The sequence below is a fragment of the Macaca nemestrina genome, chromosome 8, assembly GCF_043159975.1.
Source record: "Macaca nemestrina isolate mMacNem1 chromosome 8, mMacNem.hap1, whole genome shotgun sequence".
In the NCBI taxonomy this organism is placed as follows: domain Eukaryota; kingdom Metazoa; phylum Chordata; class Mammalia; order Primates; family Cercopithecidae; genus Macaca; species Macaca nemestrina.
In genome coordinates this window covers 74,689,020-74,710,624 of record NC_092132.1, presented here as the reverse complement: position 1 = coordinate 74,710,624, position 21,605 = coordinate 74,689,020, and the positions used below count along the sequence as shown (strand labels likewise).

Below are 21,605 nucleotides of genomic sequence, written 5' to 3'. Positions count from 1 at the left end.
AACAAGACAGACTTAGTCTTTGTTCTTGAAACTCATGCCTGAATAGAAGACAGACAATAAACAATGACCAATGTGGTGGATATTTACAAAGAGACAGTGCAAGGTGCAATAGAAGTGTTCTAGGTAATTTGGAAATGAATTGCTCTACTAATGTCAGTTTTTAAACTGAAATTGGTCCTTTCAAACCTTAAAATCTAGTGATTTTTCAATCCTTTGTGAGAAGATCACATTGGTCTTCTTCCAACTGCTTAAACATATCATACTCTCGCCAGCCGTAGGACTTGAGATGACCATTGGGTTTTTTGTTCGTTTGTTTATTTGTTTTTGAGATGGAGTCTTGCTCTGTCGCCCAGGCTGGAGTGCAGTGGCATGATCTCAGCTCACTGCAACCTCCACCTCCCAGGTTCAAGTGATTCTCCTGCCTCAGCCTCCTGAGTGGCTGGGATTACAGGCAGGCGCCACCAGGCCTGGCTAATTTTTGTATTTTTAGTAGAAACAGAGTGTCACCATGTTGGTCAGACTGGTCTCGAACTTCTGACCTCGTGATCCACCTGCCTCAGCCTCCCAAAGTGCTGGGACATCTAGCATTACAGGCGTGAGCCACTGTGCCCAGCAATCACTGGGTTTGGTAAGATGGAGGTTGTTTGGTTATGTTAGTTTGGGTTGTCCAGGAAATAGATGCCAAGACAGAGTTAGAAGCATAAGAGACTTATTGGCAATAACATTTGTGAAAATTAAAGGGGAGGAGAGTCAACAGGGAAAGCCTTCAGACTGTAATGTAGATCTGATCCCTGTGAAAGGAAGGAAGAAGGATCAGGCAGGAAGAGCCTCAGACTGAAGTGCCGCTGAGAAAGTTTTGGCCAGCCTTGTGTGTGGAGCTCCAGCACAGAGACTACCCATTGAGGATTTCCACATTGGATGGAGATGATGAGTCCTTGGACTGCGACAGTGCTGCCATGCACTGTGGGCTCCTACCCTGCACTCTTGCCATCTTCTGCAGAAGGTCCTTGCTTCTGTCAGGAGACCCTCTCTCCACAAATCTCTCTTGAGCTTTGGTAATTATCCTTCTTGCTCCTTCAGGGACCCTATTGTTTATAACGTTGGGGTACTGCACTATCATTCATCGTTTTCTTACCCGTGCCCACATACCCACACTCTTGAAGGGAGTGCCTTTATACAAATTTCCCCAGATCACCCAATTTAAACGTGCCATTTGCTTCTGCTAGGACCCTAACTCTTATGGAGTCACTAGTGACCTTGAAGAGAGTGTTTTCTGTGGAAATGGTGAAACAAATGGCTGACTGGAGTGGGTTGAAGAGAGAATGAGAAATGGCAAGATGGAGGCATAAGTATAAGCAACTCATCTCAGGGGATTTCCCTGCAAGGGAAGGCAGAGTAATGGGCACATGGTGAAGAGAGGTCTAGGGAAGGGTTTTGCTTTTCTTTTTGGATGAGCTACATTATGATGTATTTGCATGCAGGTGAGAATGAACTATAAGAAAGATTTATTCTACAGGAGTTCCTTGCAGAAGCAAAGTCCTTGAGCAGCTCAGAGTTGATGGCATCTAGTGCACAGCTGACCACAGTGACAAGATAGGGTGCCCAGAGCAACCAGAGAGAAGGCAGAATTTAGGGGTAGGCTGATAATGGCAAGATGAAGTTGTCTGCTTCTGATTGTTTCTACTTTCTCAGTAAAGTAGGAAACAAAATCATCAGGAGTGGAGATAGTGTGATGGTATTTGAAAAGAGAATGGAGTAAAACTGTGGAGGGTGGGTGGATTAAAGGGATGTAATCAGATAGCAGGGCCCACTTGAGATTTGGGGCCATACATTTAAAGTGAGACTGGTAATCAGAGCCACATAATTTCCTCTAGGCATATCTCCCTGTTTGGATACAGGTATGGAGAAGGCAGAGTTGGGCTTTGCCTGGCCAGTATGACAAAGGATGTGGAGGATGTGCAAGGGTGAGGGCAGGGGTAATGAAGTGAAGGCCAATGAGGTGGTGGTCATGCTTGTTATACTGTCACCCTCTGCCCTGAGAGTCCACCCATTTCTGCTGTGAAAGGCAAATGTCTGCAGACTGCAATACGGGGGCTCCCTTGCCCTTGACTTCCCATTGGAATGGGACTGGAAGTCTGTGGAAGACACTAGCCAAAAATCAGTGGGTTTGGGGATTTCTTTATACTCTCATCATCCCTCCTTGCCTTACTATGTTTCCAACAGTGACTATGTTTGTTCTCGTGTGGTCCCTGCCTCTGTCAGGTAGCTTTTCTGTTACTGTTTCAGCTCTAAGTGGGCTCCAGGGACCTCATTCTCTCCCCCGCCACTTCAGGCTGTTGATTGTAATAGCTTCCCATGCTCTTACTCCCCAGATACTTCACCATCCCTTGTTGGTTCATTCAACCTGCTACTCTTCTGTGAGTAAGCCCTTCATTAAACTCTCTCCAGCTAAATTCTTTTGAATGGGCTATCTATTCCTTGCCAGTTCTCTGACAGAGACAGAGGACAGAGAAATAGTGCTAGGGCCTCTGAATTGGAGGCACCTATGGGGCTGAAGAAGTGTTGTGGAGGCTAGCTGGCTGAGGAGGAAGTGGTGAGAGAGTGGGATGCTGGAAATGATTTCAGAGGTTGTGCAGTCACTGGCAATGAGATGCACAGTGTAGAAAGGTGGGAGTGGTAGCTGAGGTGGATGGAGAAGGAGAGCTTTGAGAGTGAGAAGTCAAGGCAGTAGGAGGCTAAGGTGCTCAGCACACACTTCACATGGATGCTAAATCACCAAGAATGACTGAAGGAGAAGAGTGGAAAGGGAGCCAGTGAGGGAGCTGGGCACTAACATCTGCTGCAAATGAGGAAGAGCCTGAGAGACTGGCAGATGATTGCCACAGGAGGGTAGTGGGTAGTATAGTTTCAGGGCATGGACTTCCAGAAAAGCTGGGGTTTTTGAGCAAGGGAGGAGAATTGTCTGTCAGCAGCATTGAGGACTATGAAAGACACCCACTCCACCCCTAGGCTCTGTGGTATGTGGTGCGTGGGAGGGAAGAAACAGCCGCCTCTTGAGAAGGCTGGGGAAGCAGGTTTCAGTTTTCAGTTAGAGCTGCCTCCAGGTTTCTGAGCGAGAAGGTGAAGAAAACATTCAGAAAGAGGCAGAGGGTGTTGGGGATTTGGTAGATGGCACACCTGGAGTTTGGGGACTGGGAAGGGGCTTTTGGCTTAAGCAAAATAAGGGGATGAACAGAGCCTTGTGGGGAGGAGATTGTGGTGGTGATGGATAACAATGGAAGTTTGACTCTGGAGATCACTAAGGTGGAAAGAGTTTTGAAATTGTGGAATTTCAAATTGTGGAATTGTGATCATTGTGGAATGATCCTGAGGTCTTTTAGGGGAAAGTGAAGGTTTAATAATAATTTTTGTTTCTTTTTTAGGATTGGCCTTTTAAGTTTATAGTGAAAGGCGGCTGCCATTACCTTCTCCAAGGGTGGATCATGGTGGTGGGGAAAGTGGTCCTACCAAGACACATGGACTCTGGAGGCCTCCCTCAAGCAGACTTTTTGTTTTGTTTTCTTTTAGAGATGGGGGCCAGGCTGGTCTGAAAATCCTGGCCTCAGGCAATCCTCTTGCCTCAGCATCCCAAAGTGCTGGGATTACAGGTGAACCACCCCACCAGGGACCCCTCAAGCAGATTGATTGCTTATGTGTGTTCAGCTCTGGAGGCCACATTCTAAGTAAGTGAGACTTTGGCAAACATGATTGTAGGACAGAAGGCAGTTTATTTGGGATTAGGTCTATCCAGGAAAATTTGTGGGTACAAGGTTGCTGTAATTATGAGAAATATAAAAGAACAGAAATATGATCTTTGCCCTCAATGAGGTTGTGTTTAGTTGGCCTTACAAGACATGTATAAGAATGAAAAACCTGTTCTGAGATGATGTGAAAGTAGGTACAAGAAATTACCTAATAGAAATAAGTTAGAACTAAAATGGGACTGTTTGATTTCAACCTCTCCTTGGGGACAAATTGATGAAAAGTAAGAAACAAATGTTTGTTACATGCTTATTAAATTCCAGGCATTTTGCTTTTTACATATATCATTTGGTTTTCACATAAATCTTATAAAATAGGTGTTATCTTTATTTAAAGATAGAGAAGCTGAGACTTAGAGATGTTAAGTAATTTGCCCAAGGTCATAGGTGCAGGTTTCTGTGTGCCTGCCAAACCCATTCTTTTTAATGTTTTTTTGAGACAGGGCCTTGCTATGTTGTCTAGGCTGGACTTAAACCCTTGGATTCAAGAGAACCTCCTAAATAGCTGGAACTACAAGTGTGCACCACTGTGCAGCAAAAAACCCCATTCTTGTTTCATGTAAACAGTCCTGCAGGGTATGTACTTGCCAGAAAGACTTTGACTTTTCAGAAAGCAGTGATTCTCAATCTTATCTCATTCCTGATCTGTTCAAGAGACTGGTTGCTGCCTATGTAGAAATGCAAAGCCCATGAAAAAGACCCCAACAGATCATTTTTCTGTTTACATGTTATTGCTATATCATGCTATTGTTATATCATGCTAATGTTATATCATGAGTTTAAAAACATAAAATTGTACTCATCTAGTGAGGAGGAAATTGTATTTTCATGAGGAAGCAAAACCACTTCATTAATATTTGGAAATTATATGATTTCCTTGAGTATAAATTTGCTGCTATGGAAACGAGAAAACAAATTTATAATACAGTGTTGCTACTAGTACGTAAGACTGGCAGGAGATGGCATGTCACATTTAGAGGTAGATCTGGCAACTGGGAGAGAGCTGTTTGATAACGGCTATGAAGATTCTGTGACCCATCCTGACCACTACCTAGGTGTCTCTCTAGGGGGAGAATGTAATCCTGTGACCTATAGAAGCTTAAGGAGCCCAAGCACAAGGTGGACTTTCTCACCCTATTTAACCAAGCACATCAGGGCCTGAGTAATATTTCCCTGATAAAAGAGAGCTCAGTTTCAGTAAGTGGTGAATGCAAAGTGAAAAATGGAAACAGGAAGTAGAATATTTTCAAGAAGTTTAACTTTGAAGGGGAGAAGAGAGCAGGGTGTGTAAATAAAGAAGAATGGGAGTCAAGGTAGGTTTTGTTTTTGTGTTTTGAGTGATATCACAGTTGAGCATGTTTATTAACAGATGGTAAGGAGGGGAGAGATGAATAGGCTGAAGACGGGGGAAGAGGTAGGCAAAATGATGGACAGAGGTCTCTAAAGTTTGGAATCCACTATAACTTTACATAGGAAGGGACACTTCTTTTTACACCGAAAGGATGGAGGGAGGAGGAAAGGCTAGTAGAGACAGCACAGTCACAGAATGACAGTGGATGTTCTTCCATGTGGATGGTGAACTCAGGAAGGGCACTGCAAGGAGAACTGTGAGCCAAGTTTCTGTTTTGAATTGTTAACAACCACAGGCAAAATACATTTAACAGAGTTTACTTCAACATTAAAGGATTCATGAAGTAGGCAGCACTCAAAACCAGAAGAGGTTCACAGAATTGTGTTTCAGCTGTGTGAGCAGCAGGCTTTTATAGGTGGAACAGGTAAAGAAATTACTTGACCAGGCACAATGGTTCACACCTGTAATCTCAGCACTTTGGGAGGCTGAGGCAGGCGAATCACCTGAGGTCAGGAGTTCGAGACCAGTCTGGCCAACATGGTGAAACCCCGTCTCTGTTAAAAATACATAAACTAGCTGGGTGTGATGGAGCACACCTGTAATCCCAGCTACACGGGAGGCTGAGGCAGGAGAATCACCTGAACCTGGGAGGCAGAGGTTGCAGTGAGCCAAGATTGTGCCACAGCATTCTAGCTGGGCGACAGAGTGAGACTCCGTCTAAAAAAAAAAAAAAAAAAAAAAAAGAAAAGGAATTACTTGATTGGGTCCAGCTAAACATTTCCATTATTTGGGTACAATCTGATGGAAGTCCTTAGAGGTAAGTTGGTGGTTTGTGACTGGTTAAGCTTAAGTGTCCTTTTACTGTTTATATAGAATTGGGTTTTAGTTCATTTGTGTAGGAGCCTAAGGTGCTCATTGGCCTTATTGATGCCCAATTACATATTTTTAAAAAATTTTATTTATTTTTGAGACAGAGTCTCACTCTGTCACCCAGGCTGGAGTGCAATGGTATAATCTTTAATATAAGTTTTAACTCCCAGGATGAAGAATGTGAATTTTAGCTTATAAAATTATGGTAAGATTATACTAAAGACTAAATATGGTACTTTGTGGCAATTAGTTGGTATAAGTCAAAGCGAAATAATCATAAGGGAATATGTGAATGTACTGTTAATAACATCAAAATAAAATTAATATTTATTGGATGCCAAGTGGTATGCTAAACACTACAAACTACTCATTTAATAGTGACAACTCATTGAGTCAGATCCTATTACCATTCCTTTTCTACAGATGAAGATTGATTAGACGACTATTACTAAACTGTTAATACCACCACCATGATAAGTGGAAATAGGAATAGGCTGCATACAGGGAAATCAACTAATAGTAGTTGATTTTAATTAGGAAATGAGCACTAGGTTAGGGAAAGAAGAGAATAAATCCTTGAGTCTGTTTAAGACAAATGATAGATTTTCTCCCTGTGAAGCAAGCCACTTTTATTTCTTAGGCCATTTATTCCTCCTTCTGAGTACACTTATACCAATCAGCATTTTCTTTGGTTCTCAATCTGCCTTCAAACTACATCCTCAAACTATAGCATAAATATTTCCCAGTTAAGTGGAGTGGGGCTAAAAAGAAACAAGGGTGACAAAGGACTAATTCAGCTTGGGACACGGGAGAATGGTAATGCCATTTACCCACATGGTGTGTAGGGAAAGGGAGGTAATCAGGAAATTGTGCAGTAAGCTGAAAAGTTTGGTTTTAGATGCATTGGGTTTCTTCAACACATGCATGTCTGGTCTTTGGGAGACAGCCAAATAAAGGATCCTTACAGACAGCAAAAGATTCAGGCCTGGGGCTTTGGTGAGTTATTCAAGCTAATCACACATTTGGAAATTATTCAGCATGGTGGTAATGTTAACAACACCAAAATGGATTAGCTTGTTGAGGTGGCGAATAAAAAGAAAAGAACAATGTATTTAGTCTTGGAGGTGTCCATACGAAAGAGGCTTAAGGGGGATCAGGAATTTAATTATGTATATGTCATTTTAATAGCAAATTTCAGAGTCCTTTTCAAATGATAAGTTTCCCACAGTCTCCATAAAACTGAATGAGGAAATTTAAAAAAGTCCATAATATTCTTTCACTCTATAATCCTAGTAACTGATTTATTTTAGGCTTAAATGCTATTGCAAGGAATGTGCTCGTCTAAAAGACAGTACTATTAGGTTATTTCCTCCCATGCTGAAATGCATTAAAAATATACTAAATGAGCCAAGTAATATAATAGGGAAAGAAATGGAGAATAATTACATTAAATAACTGAATTCCAAGAATAATTTCTCTAACACTAGCTTCCAGGAAGCCAAGGCAAAAACTGATCATGGCGAATTAACTAGATAATATCCCATGTAGGGTTTTGGAAACATGGCTAACTATCATTATTGCAAGGGCCGTCCCTCACCAGGAGAGTCCAGTGAATGGTCTTACAGCTAAGAAGCTGTGTTGTTTTAATTTAAAAATTCCCCAGGAAATTCTGAGAATTAATCAAATTTGACAAGCACTGCTCCAATAAAGGAAACATACAAGTTCACAGGAGAGACAAACTTTTTTTCTAGCTCTGAAATGAGAAAAGATTTTGTTCCATTGACATTGAAGAACATTCAATAATAAAACAGACAATGTCTTCAATGGAATTTAAAAAAACAGGTAAGATTTTTTCTATTTTTTTTTTTTTTTTTTAATTTTTAATAGAGACAAGGTCTTGGTGTCACCTGGGCTGGAGTTCAGTGTTTCTAATCATGGTTCACTGTAACAAACTCCTGGGCTGAAGTGATCCTCCTGCCTCAGCCTCCCAAGTAGCTAGGACTACTGGTACACCACCATGCCCAGCTAATTGTGCCTGGCTAATTTTTAATTTTTTTTAGAGACCAGTATCACAATGTTGTCCAAGCTAGCCTCAAATTCCTGGCCTCAAGCCATCCTCCTGCCTTTTGCCTTCTAAAGGTCTGGGATTGCAGGTGTGTACCGCCACACTTGGACTTTTATGTCTGTGTCTTTATACTGACTTTTGACAAAATAAAAGCCATCAACATAATATTAAATTACAATTCTGTTGCTGTAGTAAAATAATCATCTGGGTCAGTTGAAAAAACTATACTCCTTTGGGGTCCAGAAATTTGCATTTGTAATAAGTCACCAGATGATACAAATGGTCCAGGAACGCATTTTTACACTGAGAGAATGGATGGTTAACAACAGTCCTTAGCATTTTAGGTTTAGATATCAAATGTTAATGTGTACTATTTGTAATAGACATTTTCACCATTTTTGAAAACTGAAGCAGGGTTAATCTACTTCTATAAGCTGGAAAGACGTCTGTGGTATAAAACCAGAATACTTCTAGTGAGACTTTTCTTCAACACTCAGGAAAATATTAAAAGCATGGTTTGCTTTATATGCCACTAGAGTAGATGTTAATTTCACACTAAAAAGAAGAAATTCATACTCAATGGATTAAAACCTTTTAAACTCATGGCATAGAAACATGGGAAAACGAATTTCCTAGTCTTTTAGTAGAGATGCACTTCACTCAAAACATTAAAGAGCCAAAGACATCACTGTGTTAATACAACCATACATAATATAAGATCATATATACGGTCCGGAATTGCTGCAGCCCAATATATTTGGAAACATCTGATTTGTAGCAACACAATTTTCAAGATTGGTCATTATTTTCAAATACATCAGGAAAAAATATTCTGAAGGGGAGTGCTTCTTTGTGGTCATAGTAATCCCACACTTCTTAAAAACACTAGTAAAAATAAGTAAGGGAATCTGCCATAGAAATGTTAGCATTCATACAGATTTAGTAGTAACTTGACCAGACACAGAGAAAATGTGGTGTTGGCTGAAGACTAAGGGATAGAGGCAGGGACCTTTTTCTCTTTACTAGTTATTGAATCTAGTTACTAGTTATTGAATCCTAAATTCAATTCAACTCTCAGTGAGAGAAACTTGAACTGTCATAGATTTTTAATACTGCAATATATTGTGACTAAAAAACAAAGTTGGGATCTACCATAGACATATAAATAGCCCCCTGCTGGATTCAGGTAACTTTGGATCTAGTTATCTTTAGATGGTTTTCATACTGCAGTAACCAAAGATCATAAAGGTCTGACTCCAACTCACCTTAATTCTCTAGGTCCTTAAGTCTAGATACTAGGTGCAGGATTTATTTTTAGGGAAAACTTTGTGCTTCAGAACAGTATCTATGAAATAATATGAATTTGAAAATTCCTATTTTTAAACCTAAGTGAGCAATAAATAAGCATGTACCTTTCATTGTTTCCGATTCCTGATAGGTTTTGCAGAATAAAAATTCTAGGACAAAAATGCTTATTCCACTGAACTAAAAAGTTGGAACCCATCTATTGCATACTATCAGTATTTGACATTAAAAATTTAAATTTATACCAAACTAATAAATAGACCTAATTTAAATATTAAATAGTAACAGCAGGAAAAACATTTCTCCATTCTCTCTCCTCCCACTCCCACACTTCCCAAAGGCAACGACTAAACTCTTTTAGACATTTTTGTTCTAGTATTAACCAATAAAACACTTCTACTACTTCTTGATTTGCCAATTTTAGGCTTTATTGACTTTCTATTATCATAGATGATGATTTAGTATTCTTAACCTCCCACTTCCTATCTCCTGTTATCCTATATCACCATTTTTTGGTCAGTGTTTACACTATTTTCTACAAAAAAATGCAGAGGCAGAAAATATTTCATGATTATTTCCTTCCTTGCACTACTTTAGTTTTTTGGAATAAATAGTTGTCTCATATTTTCTACTTGCATAGTTTTCTATGAACTCATTATTTCAGTTGTTCAACTAGAGCTGTTGTATGACTAACAGCAGTTTTTTTAACCCCAGTGCTCAAATATATCAGATAATGTATTGGTTCGTTTTTTTCCCCCTGGATATCTGTCTCTCTGAAGCTTTTCCTTCCTCCTGCTCCAATCTGGAGAAGGCTTTGGGCACACCTTTGTCTTATAACTTCCATTTGGCATTTTTCTGTGGTGGATTTACTATTTCAATTTTGTGCTTTCCTTTTTCCCATTTTTCTAGAGTATATTATCCTGTAGTTCTCTAAAGAGAGTTGTATGGCAGATACACTTTTTGAGTCCTTACATTCACACATGATTTATTGCTTGGTTATGCATTTCTAGGATGCAAATAATTTCTCCCTCAGATTTTTAAAATTTATTAGTTATTTGAGATGGGGTCTTGCTATGTTGGCCAGGCTGGTCTCAAACTCCTGGTTTCAAGCTATCCTCCCATCTTGGCCTCCCAAAGTGCTGGGATTACAGGTGTGAGCCACTGTACCCACCCTTCCCTCAGATATTTGAAGGCCTTCTGTCCTAATACCTACTCAGCACTGAAAAAGTCAGTGCCATTTTGATTTGTGTTCCCTTCTAAGTGATTACAAATTCCTAATCCTACCACCACACCTACAACCTACAATCTCTTAAGAGCTTCTCCTTATTTCTAATGTTCTGAAATTTGACAATAGTATGTCTTGGTTTGGATTGTTTTGTCTTTTTTATTGTTGGGTATTAAGTAGACCCTTTCAATTTAGACTCATCTTGCAGGTCTGGGAAATTTTCTTATATTTCTTCTTTGATAATTTCTGCCTATTTTCAGTTCTTTTTTTGGGGGGACTCATTACATTAATATTGTACTTCCAGCTTGCCTCCTAAATTCTTCTATATTTTCTATTTTCCATTTTTGTTTTTTGTTGTTCTATTTCTAAAAAATTTCTCAACTTTGTTTTTCAAACTTCTGTTTATTTTGGTTATATGTTTTTATTTTCCAAAGCTTTTTCATAGAGCTATTTTTCTTTTCCTTTTTTTTTTCCCCCTTTGAGACAAAGTTTCACTCTGTTGCCCAGGCAGGAGAGCAGTGGCATGATCACAGCTCACTGTAGCCTCAACCTTCCAGGCTCAAGGGATCCTCCCACCTTAGCCCCCACAGTAGCTGGGATTACAGGTGTGCCACCATGCCCACCTAATTTTTTTTTTTTTAATTTTAGTAGAGAGGAGGTCTCACTATGTTGCCCAGGCTTCTTGTGAACATCTGAGTTCAAGTGATCCTCCTGCTTCACCCTCCCAAAGTGCTGGAATTACAAGTGTGAGCTACCATGCCAACCTCTTTTACTATTATTTTAATATATACCTCTATATACTTATTATTTTTTATTGGGTCTGGGAAAGGAGTAGCAATAATAATATGTATTATTTCAAAGAATAATGCTTAATGTTTTAAAAAACTGTACATAATGTTAATGGCTTTTAATGTGGATTGTTGGGGATTCAGACTGCTTAAAATTTAGCATTATGAGTAATTTATCTGGATAAAACTGGTAATAAGCACTTTGTTGATAATTTATTGTTATATCATCCAATAATGGACAAAATAAGCATAAGCAGCACATAAAATAGAGTCCTCATTTACTACTGTTGACCTTCCTTTTTCAGAAAACTCTCTTGGCTGGTAAACACTACTCCCCCAGTGATTGTCCTGTCCTTGATTCAATCTTTCTAACCTTTGGCAGCTTCTTTTCCTGTATACGGTAGTCCTCCCTTAACTGTTGGGGATACATTCCAAGATCCCTAGTGGATACCTGAAACTGCATACCAAATAGCACAAAACCTTATATATACATTGCTGTTTTTCCTATACATACATACATACCTATGATAAAGTTTAATTTATAAATTAGGCACAGTAAGAGATTAACAATACAGTAGAACAATTAAAACAGTATCCTGTAATAAACGTTATGTGAATGTGGTCTCGCTCTCTCAAAATATCTTATTGTTCTGTACTTACCTATTTTCAGACCCAGCTGACTGTGGGTAACTGAAATTGCAGAAAGTGAAACTGCAGATAACGGGGGACTACTGTATCCACCCCATGGTTGTCCACACACTCACTCATTGCTTCAATTGCAACCTCAGTGCTGATGACTTCCCAATCTCTATCTCTAACCCAGACCTCTATCATAAACTCCTCACTGCAGACTAGCTCTCACTAGTTCCCAGTGGTCATCTACTTCCCCATAGACAGCTCAGGCCTTTTGTTGTGGGAAGTCAAGGACCCCGAATGGAGAGACCAACTGGAACCGAGGCAGAAGAACATAAATTGTGAAGATTTCATGGATATTTATCAGTTCCCCAAATTAATACTTTTATAATTTCTTATGCCTGTCTTTACTGCAATCTCTGAACATAAATTGTGAAGATTTCATGGACATTTATCACTTCCCCTGTTAGTACTCTTCCAATTTCTTATGCCCAGCATTACTTCAATCTCTTAATTCTGTTATCTTCGTAAGCTGAGAATGTACATCACCTCAGGACCACTATTGCATGAATTGATTGTAAAACATGTGTGTTTGAACAATATGAAATCAGTGCACCCTGAAAAAGAAAAGAATAACAGTGATTTTCAGGGAACAAGGGAAGATAACCATAAGGTCTGAATGCCTGTGGGGTCAGGCAGTATTCAACCATATTTTTCTTCTTGCACAAAGCCTATAGATGAATGTGCGAGTAGGAGAAATATCGCTGAATTCTTTTCCCAGCGAGGAATAACCCTGGGGAAGGAATGCCTTCCTGGGGGGAGGTCTATGAACGGCCACTCTGGGAGTGTCTGTCTTATGTGGTTGAGATAAGGACTGAAATATGCCCTGGTCTCCTGCAGTACCCTCAGGCTTACTAGGATTGGGAAATTCCAGCCTGGTAAATTCTAGTCAGACTGGTTGTCTGCTCTTGAACCCTGTTTCCTGTTAAGATGTTTATCAAGACAATGTGTGCCCAGCAGGACATAGATCCTCATCAGTAATTCTAATTTTGCCTTGCCTTGTGATCTTTATTGTCCTTTGAAGCATGTGATTCTTGTGACCAACTCCCTGTTCATACACCCCCTCCCCTTTTAAAATCCCTAATAAAAACTTGCTGGTTTTGTGTCTCGGGGTTGTCATCACGGTCCTACCAATACGTGATGTCACCCCCGGAGGCCCAGCTGTAAAATTTCTCTCTTCGTACTCTTCCTCTTTATTTCTCAGACCAGCCGACACTTAGGGAAAATAGAAAGAACCCACGTTGATATATTGGGGGCTGGTTCCCCTGATACCTTTAATTTTCATTAAAATGTTTTATTATTTATACTTTAAATAGGCAATACATTCAAATAATTCAATTCCAAAAGATATAAATGGGTATACTGTAAAATTTCCGGTCCTATCCTCCATCCCTTAGCCACTTATAAGTTCTCCTCCTGGGAAGGGACCAATGTTATTGGTCTTTTAATATTTATGATATCTTTTCTGCATACACAGGTAAGTCCACTTGTATGTGTCCCCTCCCCCACTAGTCACTTTAATTCCAAATTTGTTTTACAAGGCACCAATGCAGGTGGAACCAAGACTTTCACAACCAATATTTCTTTTTTTATTATTATTATACTTTTAAGTTCTAGGGTACATGTGCACAACATGCAGATTTGATACATAGGTATACATGTGCCATTTTGGTTTGCTGCACCTATGAACTTGTCATTTACATTAGGTATTTCTCCTAAAGCTATCCGTCCCCCAGCCCCCACCCTCTGACAGGCCCCGCTGTGTGATGTTCCCCGCCCTATGTCCAAGTGAGCTTGTTCAATTGTTGAGTTGAACAATTCCCACCTATGAGTGAGAACATGTGGTGTTTGGTTTTCTGTCCTTGTGATAGTTTGCTGACAATGATGGTTTCCAGCTTTATCCATGTCCCTGCACAGGACGTGAACTCGTGCTTTTTTATGGCTGCATAGTATTCCATGGTGTATATGTGCCACATCTTTCTTTCTTTCTTTCTTTCTTTCTTTCTTTCTTTCTTTCTTTCTTTCTTTCTTTCTTTCTTTCTTTCTTTCTTTCTTTCTTTCTTCTTCTTATTATACTTTAAGTTCTAGGGTACATGTGCATAACGTGCAGGTTTGTTACATATGTATACTTGTGCCATGTTGGTGTGCTGCACCCATCAACTCGTCAGCACCCATCAACTCGTCATTTACATCAGGTATAACTCCCAATGCAATCCCTCCCCCCTCCCCCCTCCCCATGATAGGCCCCGGTGTGTGATGTCCCCCTTCCCGAGTCCAAGTGATCTCATTGTTCAGTTCCCACCTATGAGTGAAAACATGCGGTATTTGGTTTTCTGTTGTTGTGATAGTTTGCTAAGAATGATGGTTTCCAGCTGCATCCATGTCCCTACAAAGGACACAAACTCATCCTTTTTTATGGCTGCATAGTATTCCATGGTGTATATGTGCCACATTTTCTTAATCCAGTCTGTCACTGATGGACATTTGGGTTGATTCCAAGTCTTTGCTATTGTGAATAGTGCCGCAATAAACATCCGTGTGCATGTGTCTTTATAGCAGCATGATTTATAATGCTTTGGGTATATACCCAGTAATGGGATGGCTGGATCATATGGTACATCTAGTTCTAGATCCTTGAGGAATCGCCATACTGTTTTCCATAATGGTTATACTAGTTTACAATCCCACCAACAGTGTAAAAGTGTTCCTATTTCTCCACATCCTCTCCAGCACCTGTTGTTTCCTGACTTTTTAATGATTGCCATTCTAACTGGTGTGAGATGGTATCTCATTGTGGTTTTGATTTGCATTTCTCTGATGGCCAGTGATGATGAGCATTTTTCAATTCCTGGATATCCTTGTTAACTTTCTGTCTCGTTGATCTGTCTAATGTTGACAGTGGGGTGTTGAAGTCTCCCATTATTATTGTATGGGAGTCTAAGTCTCTTTGTAAGTCTCTAAGGACTTGCTTTATGAATCTGGGTGCTCCTGTATTGGGTGCATATATATTTAGGATAGTTAGCTCTTCCTGTTGAATTGGTCCCTTTACCATTATGTAATGGCCTTCTTTGTCTCTTTTGATCTTTGATGGTTTAAAGTCTGTTTTATCAGAGACTAGTATTGCAACCCCTGCTTTTTTTTTGTTCTCCATTTGCTTGGTAAATCTTCCTCCATCCCTTTATTTTGAGCCTATGTATGTCTCTGCATGTGAGATGGGTCTCCTGAATACAGCAGACTGATGGGTCTTGACTCTTTATCCAGTTTGCCAGTCTGTGTCTTTTAATTGGTGCATTTAGTCCATTTACATTTAAGGTTAATATTGTTATCTGTGAACTTGATCCTGCCATTATGATATTAACGGGTTATTTTGCTCATTAGTTGATGCAGTTTCTTCCTAGCCTCGATGGTCTTTACATTTTGGCATGTTTTTGCAATGGCTGGTACCGGTTGTTCCTTTCCATGTTGAGTGCTTCCTTCAGGGTCTCTTGTAAGGCAGGCCTGGTGGTGACAAAATCTCTGAGCATTTGCTTATCTGTAAAGGATTTTATTTCTCCTTCACTTATGAAACTTAGTTTGGCTGGATTTGAAATTCTGGGTTTAAAATTCTTTTCTTTAAGAATGTTGAATATTGGCCCCCACTCTCTTCTGGCTTGTAGAGTTTCTGCCGAGAGATCTGTTAGTCTGATGGGCTTCCCTTTGTGGGTAACCTGACCTTTCTCTCTGGCTGCCCTTAAGTTTTTTTCCTTCATTTCAACTTTGGTGAATCTGGCAATTATGTGTCTTGGAGTTGCTCTTCTTGAGGAGTATCTTTGTGGCGTTCTCTGTATTTCCTGGATTTGAATGTTGGCCTGCCCTACTAGGTTGGGGAAGTTCTCCTGGATGATATCCTGAAGAGTGTTTTCCAACTTGGTTCCATTTTCCCCTTCACTTTCAGGCACCCCAATCAGACGTAGATTTGGTCTTTTTACATAATCCCATACTTCTTGCAGGCTTTGTTCATTTCTTTTTCTTCTTTTTTCTTTTGGTTTCTCTTCTCGCTTCATTTCATTCATTTGATCCTCAATCGCTGATACTCTTTCTTCCAGTTGATCGAGTCAGTTACTGAAGCTTGTGCATTTGTCACGTATTTCTCGTGTCATGGTTTTCATCTCTTTCATTTCATTTATGACCTTCTCTGCATTAATTACTCTAGCTATCAATTCTTCCACTTTTTTTTTCAAGATTTTTAGTTTCTTTGCGCTGGGTACATAATTCCTCCTTTAGCTCTGAGAAGTTTGATGGACTGCAGCCTTCTTCTCTCATCTCGTCAAAGTCATTCTCCGTCCAGCTTTGATCCATTGCTGGCGATGAGCTGCACTCCTTTGCCGGGGGAGATGTGCTCTTATTTTTTGAATTTCCAGCTTTTCTGCCCTGCTTTTTCCCCATCTTTGTGGTTTTATCTGCCTCTGGTCTTTGATGATGGTGACGTACTGATGGGGTTTTGGTGTAGGTGTCCTTCCTGTTTGATAGTTTTCCTTCTAACGTCAGGGCCCTCAGCTGTAGGTCTGTTGGAGATTGCTTGAGGTCCACTCCAGACCCTGTTTGCCTGGGTATCAGCAGCAGAGGCTGCAGAAGATAGAATATTGCTGAACAGTGAGTGTACCTGTCTGGTTCTTGCTTTGGAAGCTTCCTCTCAGGGGTGTACTCCACCCTGTGAGGTGTGGGGTGTCAGACTGCCCCTAGTGGGGGATGTCTCCCAGTTAGGCTACTCAGGGGTCAGGGACCCACTTGAGCAGGGAGTCTGTCCCTTCTCAGATCTCAACCTCCGTGTTGGGAGATGCACTGCTCTCTTCAAAGCTGTCAGACAGAGTCGTCTGTGTCTGCAGAGGTTTATGCTGCTTTTGTTGTTGTTTAGCAGTGCCCTGTCCCCAGAGGTGGAGTCTACAGAGACAGGCAGGTTTCCTTGAGCTGCTGTGAGCTCCACCCAGTTCGAGCTTCCCAGCGGCTTTGTTTACCTACTTAAGCCTCAGCAATGGCGGGCGCCCCTCCCCCAGCCTCGCTGCTGCCTTGCTATTAGATCGCAGACTGCTGTGCTAGTAATGAGGGAGGCTCCGTGGGCGTGGGACCCTCCCGGCCAGGTGTGGGATATAATCTCCTGGTGTGCCCGTTTGCTTTAAGCGCAGTATTGGGGTGGGAGTTACCCGATTTTCCAGGTGTTGTGTGTTTCAGTTCCCCTGGCTAGGAAAAGGGATTCCCTTCCCCCTTGCGCTTCCCAGGTGAGGCGATGCCTCGCCCTGCTTCAGCTCTCACGGGTCGGGCTACAGCAGCTGACCAGCACTGATTGTCTGGCATTCCCTAGTGAGATGAACCCAGTACCTCAGTTGAAAATGCAGAAATCATCGGTCTTCTGTGTCGCTCACGCTGGGAGTTGGAGACTGGAGCTGTTCCTATTCGGCCATCTTGCTCCGCCCCCTGTGCCACATTTTCTTAATCCAGTCTATCATTGATGGACATGTGGGTTGGTTCCAAGTCTTTGCTATCGTGAATGGTGCTGCAATAAACATATGTGTGCATGTGTCTTTAGTAGAATGAATTATAATAATCCTTTGGGTATATGCCCAGTAATGGAATTGCTGGGTCAAATGGTATTTCTAATTCTAGATATTTGAGATACGCTACAGTGTCTTCCACAATGGTTGAACTAATTTACACTCCCACCAACAGTGTAAAAGTATTCCTATTTCCCCACATCCTCTCTAGCATCTGTTGTTTCCTGACTTTTTAATGACTGCTATTCTAACTGGCATGAGATGGTATCTCATTGTGGTTTTGATTTACATTTCTCTGATGATCAGTGATGATGAGCATTTTATCATGTGTCTGTTGGCTGCATAGATGTCTTCTTTTGAGAAGTGTCTGTTCATATCCTTTGCCCACTTTTTGATGGGGTTGTTTTTTCTTGTAAATTTGTTTGAGTTATTTGTAGATTCTGGATATTAGCCCTTCATCAGACGGGTAGATTGCAAAACCTTTCTCCCATTCTGTAGGTTGCCTGTTCATCTGATGGTAGTTTCTTTTGCTGTGCAGAAGCTCTTTATTTTAATTAGATCCCATTTGTCTATTTTGGCTTTTGTTGCCATTGCTTTTGGTGTTTTAGTCAGGAAGTCCTTGCCCATGCCTATGTCCTGAATGGTATTGCCTAGGTTTTCTTCTATGGTTTTTATGGTTTTAGGTCTAACATTTAAGTCATTAATGCATCTTGAATTAATTTTTGTATAAGGTGTAAGGAAGGGATCCAGTTTCAGCTTTCTAAATATGGCTAGCCAGTTTTCTCAGCACCATTTATTAAATAGGGAATCCTTTCCTCATTGCTTGTTTTTGTCAGGTTTGTCAAAGATCAGATGGTTGTAGATGTGTGGTGTTATTTCTGAGGCCTCAGTTGTGTTCCATTGGTCTATATCTCTGTTTTGGTACCAGTACCATGCTGTTTTGGTTACTGTAGTCTTGTAGTATAGTTTGAAGTCAGGTAGCGTGATGCCTCCAGCTTTGTTCTTTTTGCTTAGGATTATCTTGGCAATGCAGGCTCTTTTTTGGTTCCAAATTAAGTTTAGTTTTTTCCAATTCTGTGAAGAAAGTCATTGGTAGCTTGATGGGGATGGCATTGAATCTATAAATTACCTTGTGCAGTATGGCCAATTTCATGATATTGATTCTTCCTATCCATGAGCATGGAATGTTCTTCCATTTGTTTGTGTCCTCTTTTATTTTATTGAGCAGTGGTTTGTAGTTCTCCTTGAAGAGGTCCTTCACATCCCTTGGAAGTTGGATTCCTAGGTATTTTACTCTCTTTGTAGCAATTGTAAATGGGTGTTCACTCATGATTTGGCTGTGTTTGTCTGTTACTCATGTATAGGAATGCTTGTGATTTTTGCACATTGATTTTGTATCCTGAAACTTTGCTGAAGTTGCTTATCAGCTTAAGGAGATGGGGTTTTCTAAATATACAATCATGTCATCTGCAAACAGGGACAATTTGACTTCCTCTTTTCCTGACTGAATACCCTTTATTTCTTTCTCTTGCCTGATTGCCCTGGCCAGAACTTCCAACACTATGTTGAATAGGAGTGATGAGAGAGGGTATCCTTGTCTTGTGCTGGTTTTCAAAGGGAATGCTTCCAGTTTTTGCCCATTCAGTATGATATTGGCTGTGCATTTGTCATAAATAGCTCTTATTATTTTGAGATATGTTCTATCAATACCTAGTTTATTGAGAGTTTTTAGCATGAAGGGCTGTTGAATTTTGTCAAAGGTCTTTTCTGCATCTATTGAGATAATCATGTGGTTTTTGTCTTTGGTTCTGTTTATGTGATGGATTATGTTTATTGATTTGTGTGTGTTGACCCAGCCTTCCATCCCAGGGATGAAGCCATCCTGATCGTGGTGGATACACTTTTTGATGTGCTGCTGGATTCAGTTTGCCAGTATTTTATTGAGGATTTTCAAATCGATGTTCATCAGGGATATTGGTCTAAAATTCTCTTTTTTTATTGTGTCTCTGCCAGGCTTTGGTATCAGGATGATGCTGGCCTCATAAATGAGTTAGGGAGGATTTCCTCTTTTTCTATTGATTGGAATAGTTTCAGAAGGAATGGTACCAGCTCCTCTTTGTACCTCTGGTAGAATTAGGCTGTGAATCTGTCTGGTCCTGGACTTTTTTTTCGTTGGTAGGCTATTAATTATTGCCTCAATTTCAGAGTCTGCTATTGGTCTATTCAGAGATTCAACTTCTTCCTGGTTAAGTCTTGGGAAGGTGTATGTGTCCAGGAATTTATCCATTTCTCCTAGATTTTCTAGTTTTTTTTTTTTTTTTTTTTTTTTTTTTTTGCGTAGAGGTGTTTATAGTGTTCTCTGATGGTAGTTTGTATTTCTGTGGGTTTGGTGGTGATATCCCCTTTATCATTTTTTATTGCATCTCTTTGATTCTTCTTTTCTTCTTTATTAGTCTTGCTAGCGGTCTATCAATTTTGTTGATTTTTTCAAAAAACCAGCTCCCGGATTCATTAATTTTTTGAATGGTTTTTTGTGTCACTATCTCTTTCAGTTCTGCTCTGATCTTAGTTATTTCTTGTCCTCTGCTAGCTTTTGAATGTGTTTGCTCTTGCTTCTCTAGTTCTTTTAATTGTGATGATAGGGTGTCAATTTTAGATCTTTTCTGCTTTCTCTTGTGGGCATTTAGTGCTATAAATTTCCCTCTACACAATGCTTTAAATGTTTCCCAGAGATGCTGGTATGTTGTATCTTTGTTCTCATTGGTTTCAAAGAACATCTTTATTTTGGACTTCATTTCGTTATTTACCCAGTAGTCATTCAGGAGCAAGTTGTTCAGTTTCCATGCAGTTGTGCGATTTTGAGTGAGTTTCTTAATCTTGAGTTCTAATTTGATTGCACTGTGGTCTGAGAGACAGTTTGTTGTGATTTCTGTTCTTTTACATTTGCTGAGGAGTGCTTTACTTCCAATTATGTTGTCAGTTTTGGAATAAGTGTGATATGGTGCTGAGAAGAATGTATATTCTGTTGATTTGGGGTGGAGAGTTCTGTAGATGTCTATTAGGTCTGCTTGGTGCAGAGCTGAGTTTAAGTCCTGGATATCCTTGTTAACCCTTTGTCTCCTTGATCTGTCTAATATTGACCATGGGGTGTTAAAATCTCCCATTATTAGTGTGTGGGAGTTTAAGTCTCCTTGTAGTTCACTAAGAACTTGCTTTATGAATCTGGGTGCTCCTGTATTTGGTGCATATATATTTAGGATAGTTAGTTCTTCTTGTTGAATTGATCCCTGTACCATTATCTAATGGTCTTCTTTGTCTCTTGGGGAAGTTCTCCCAGATAATATCCTGAAGAGTGTTTTCCAACTTGGTTCCATTCTCCCCATCACTTTCAGGTACACCAGTGAAACACAGATTTGGTCTTTTCACATAGTCCCATATTTCTTGGAGGCTTTGTTCATTTATTTTTATTCTTTTTTCTCTAACCTTGTCTTCTCGCTTTATTTCATTAATTTGATCTTCAATCACTGATACCCTTTCTTCCTCTTGATTGAATCGGCCACTGAAGCTTGTGCAAGTGTCACGAAGTTATCTTGCCATGGTTTTCAGCTCCATCAGGTAATTTAATGTCTTCTCTACACTGTTTATTCTAGTTATCCATTCGTCTAACCTTTTTTCAAGGTTTATATTTTCCTTGCGATGGGTTCGAACATGTTCCTTTAGCTCAGAGAAGTTTGTTATTACCGACTTTCTGAAGCCTACTTCTGTCAACTCATCAAAGTCATTCTCTGTCCAGCTTTGTTCTTTTGCTAGTGAGGAGCTGTGATCCTTTGTAGGAGAATAGGTGCTCTGATTTTTAGAATTTTCAGCTTTTCTGCTCTGGTTTCCCCCCATCTTTGTGGTTTTTACCTACCTTTGGTCTTTGATGTTGGTGACCTACAGATGGGGTTTTGGTGTAGATGTTGTTTTTGTTGCTGTTGATG

The 21,605-nt window shown here is 40.2% G+C and overlaps 1 protein-coding gene across 7 annotated transcripts in view; it reads left to right on the top strand.

The window, feature by feature from the left end:
- LOC105483600 (XK related 9) overlaps positions 1 to 21,605 on the top strand; it is a 170,194-nt gene that overhangs the window by 4,123 nt on the left and 144,466 nt on the right. For all 7 annotated transcript variants that reach the window (XR_011606952.1, XR_011606953.1, XR_011606954.1 and 4 more), the window contains exon 2: positions 3,568 to 3,722. The gene's annotated coding sequence lies outside the window, so the exon portion shown is untranslated. The remainder of the gene's footprint in view (positions 1 to 3,567; positions 3,723 to 21,605) is intronic.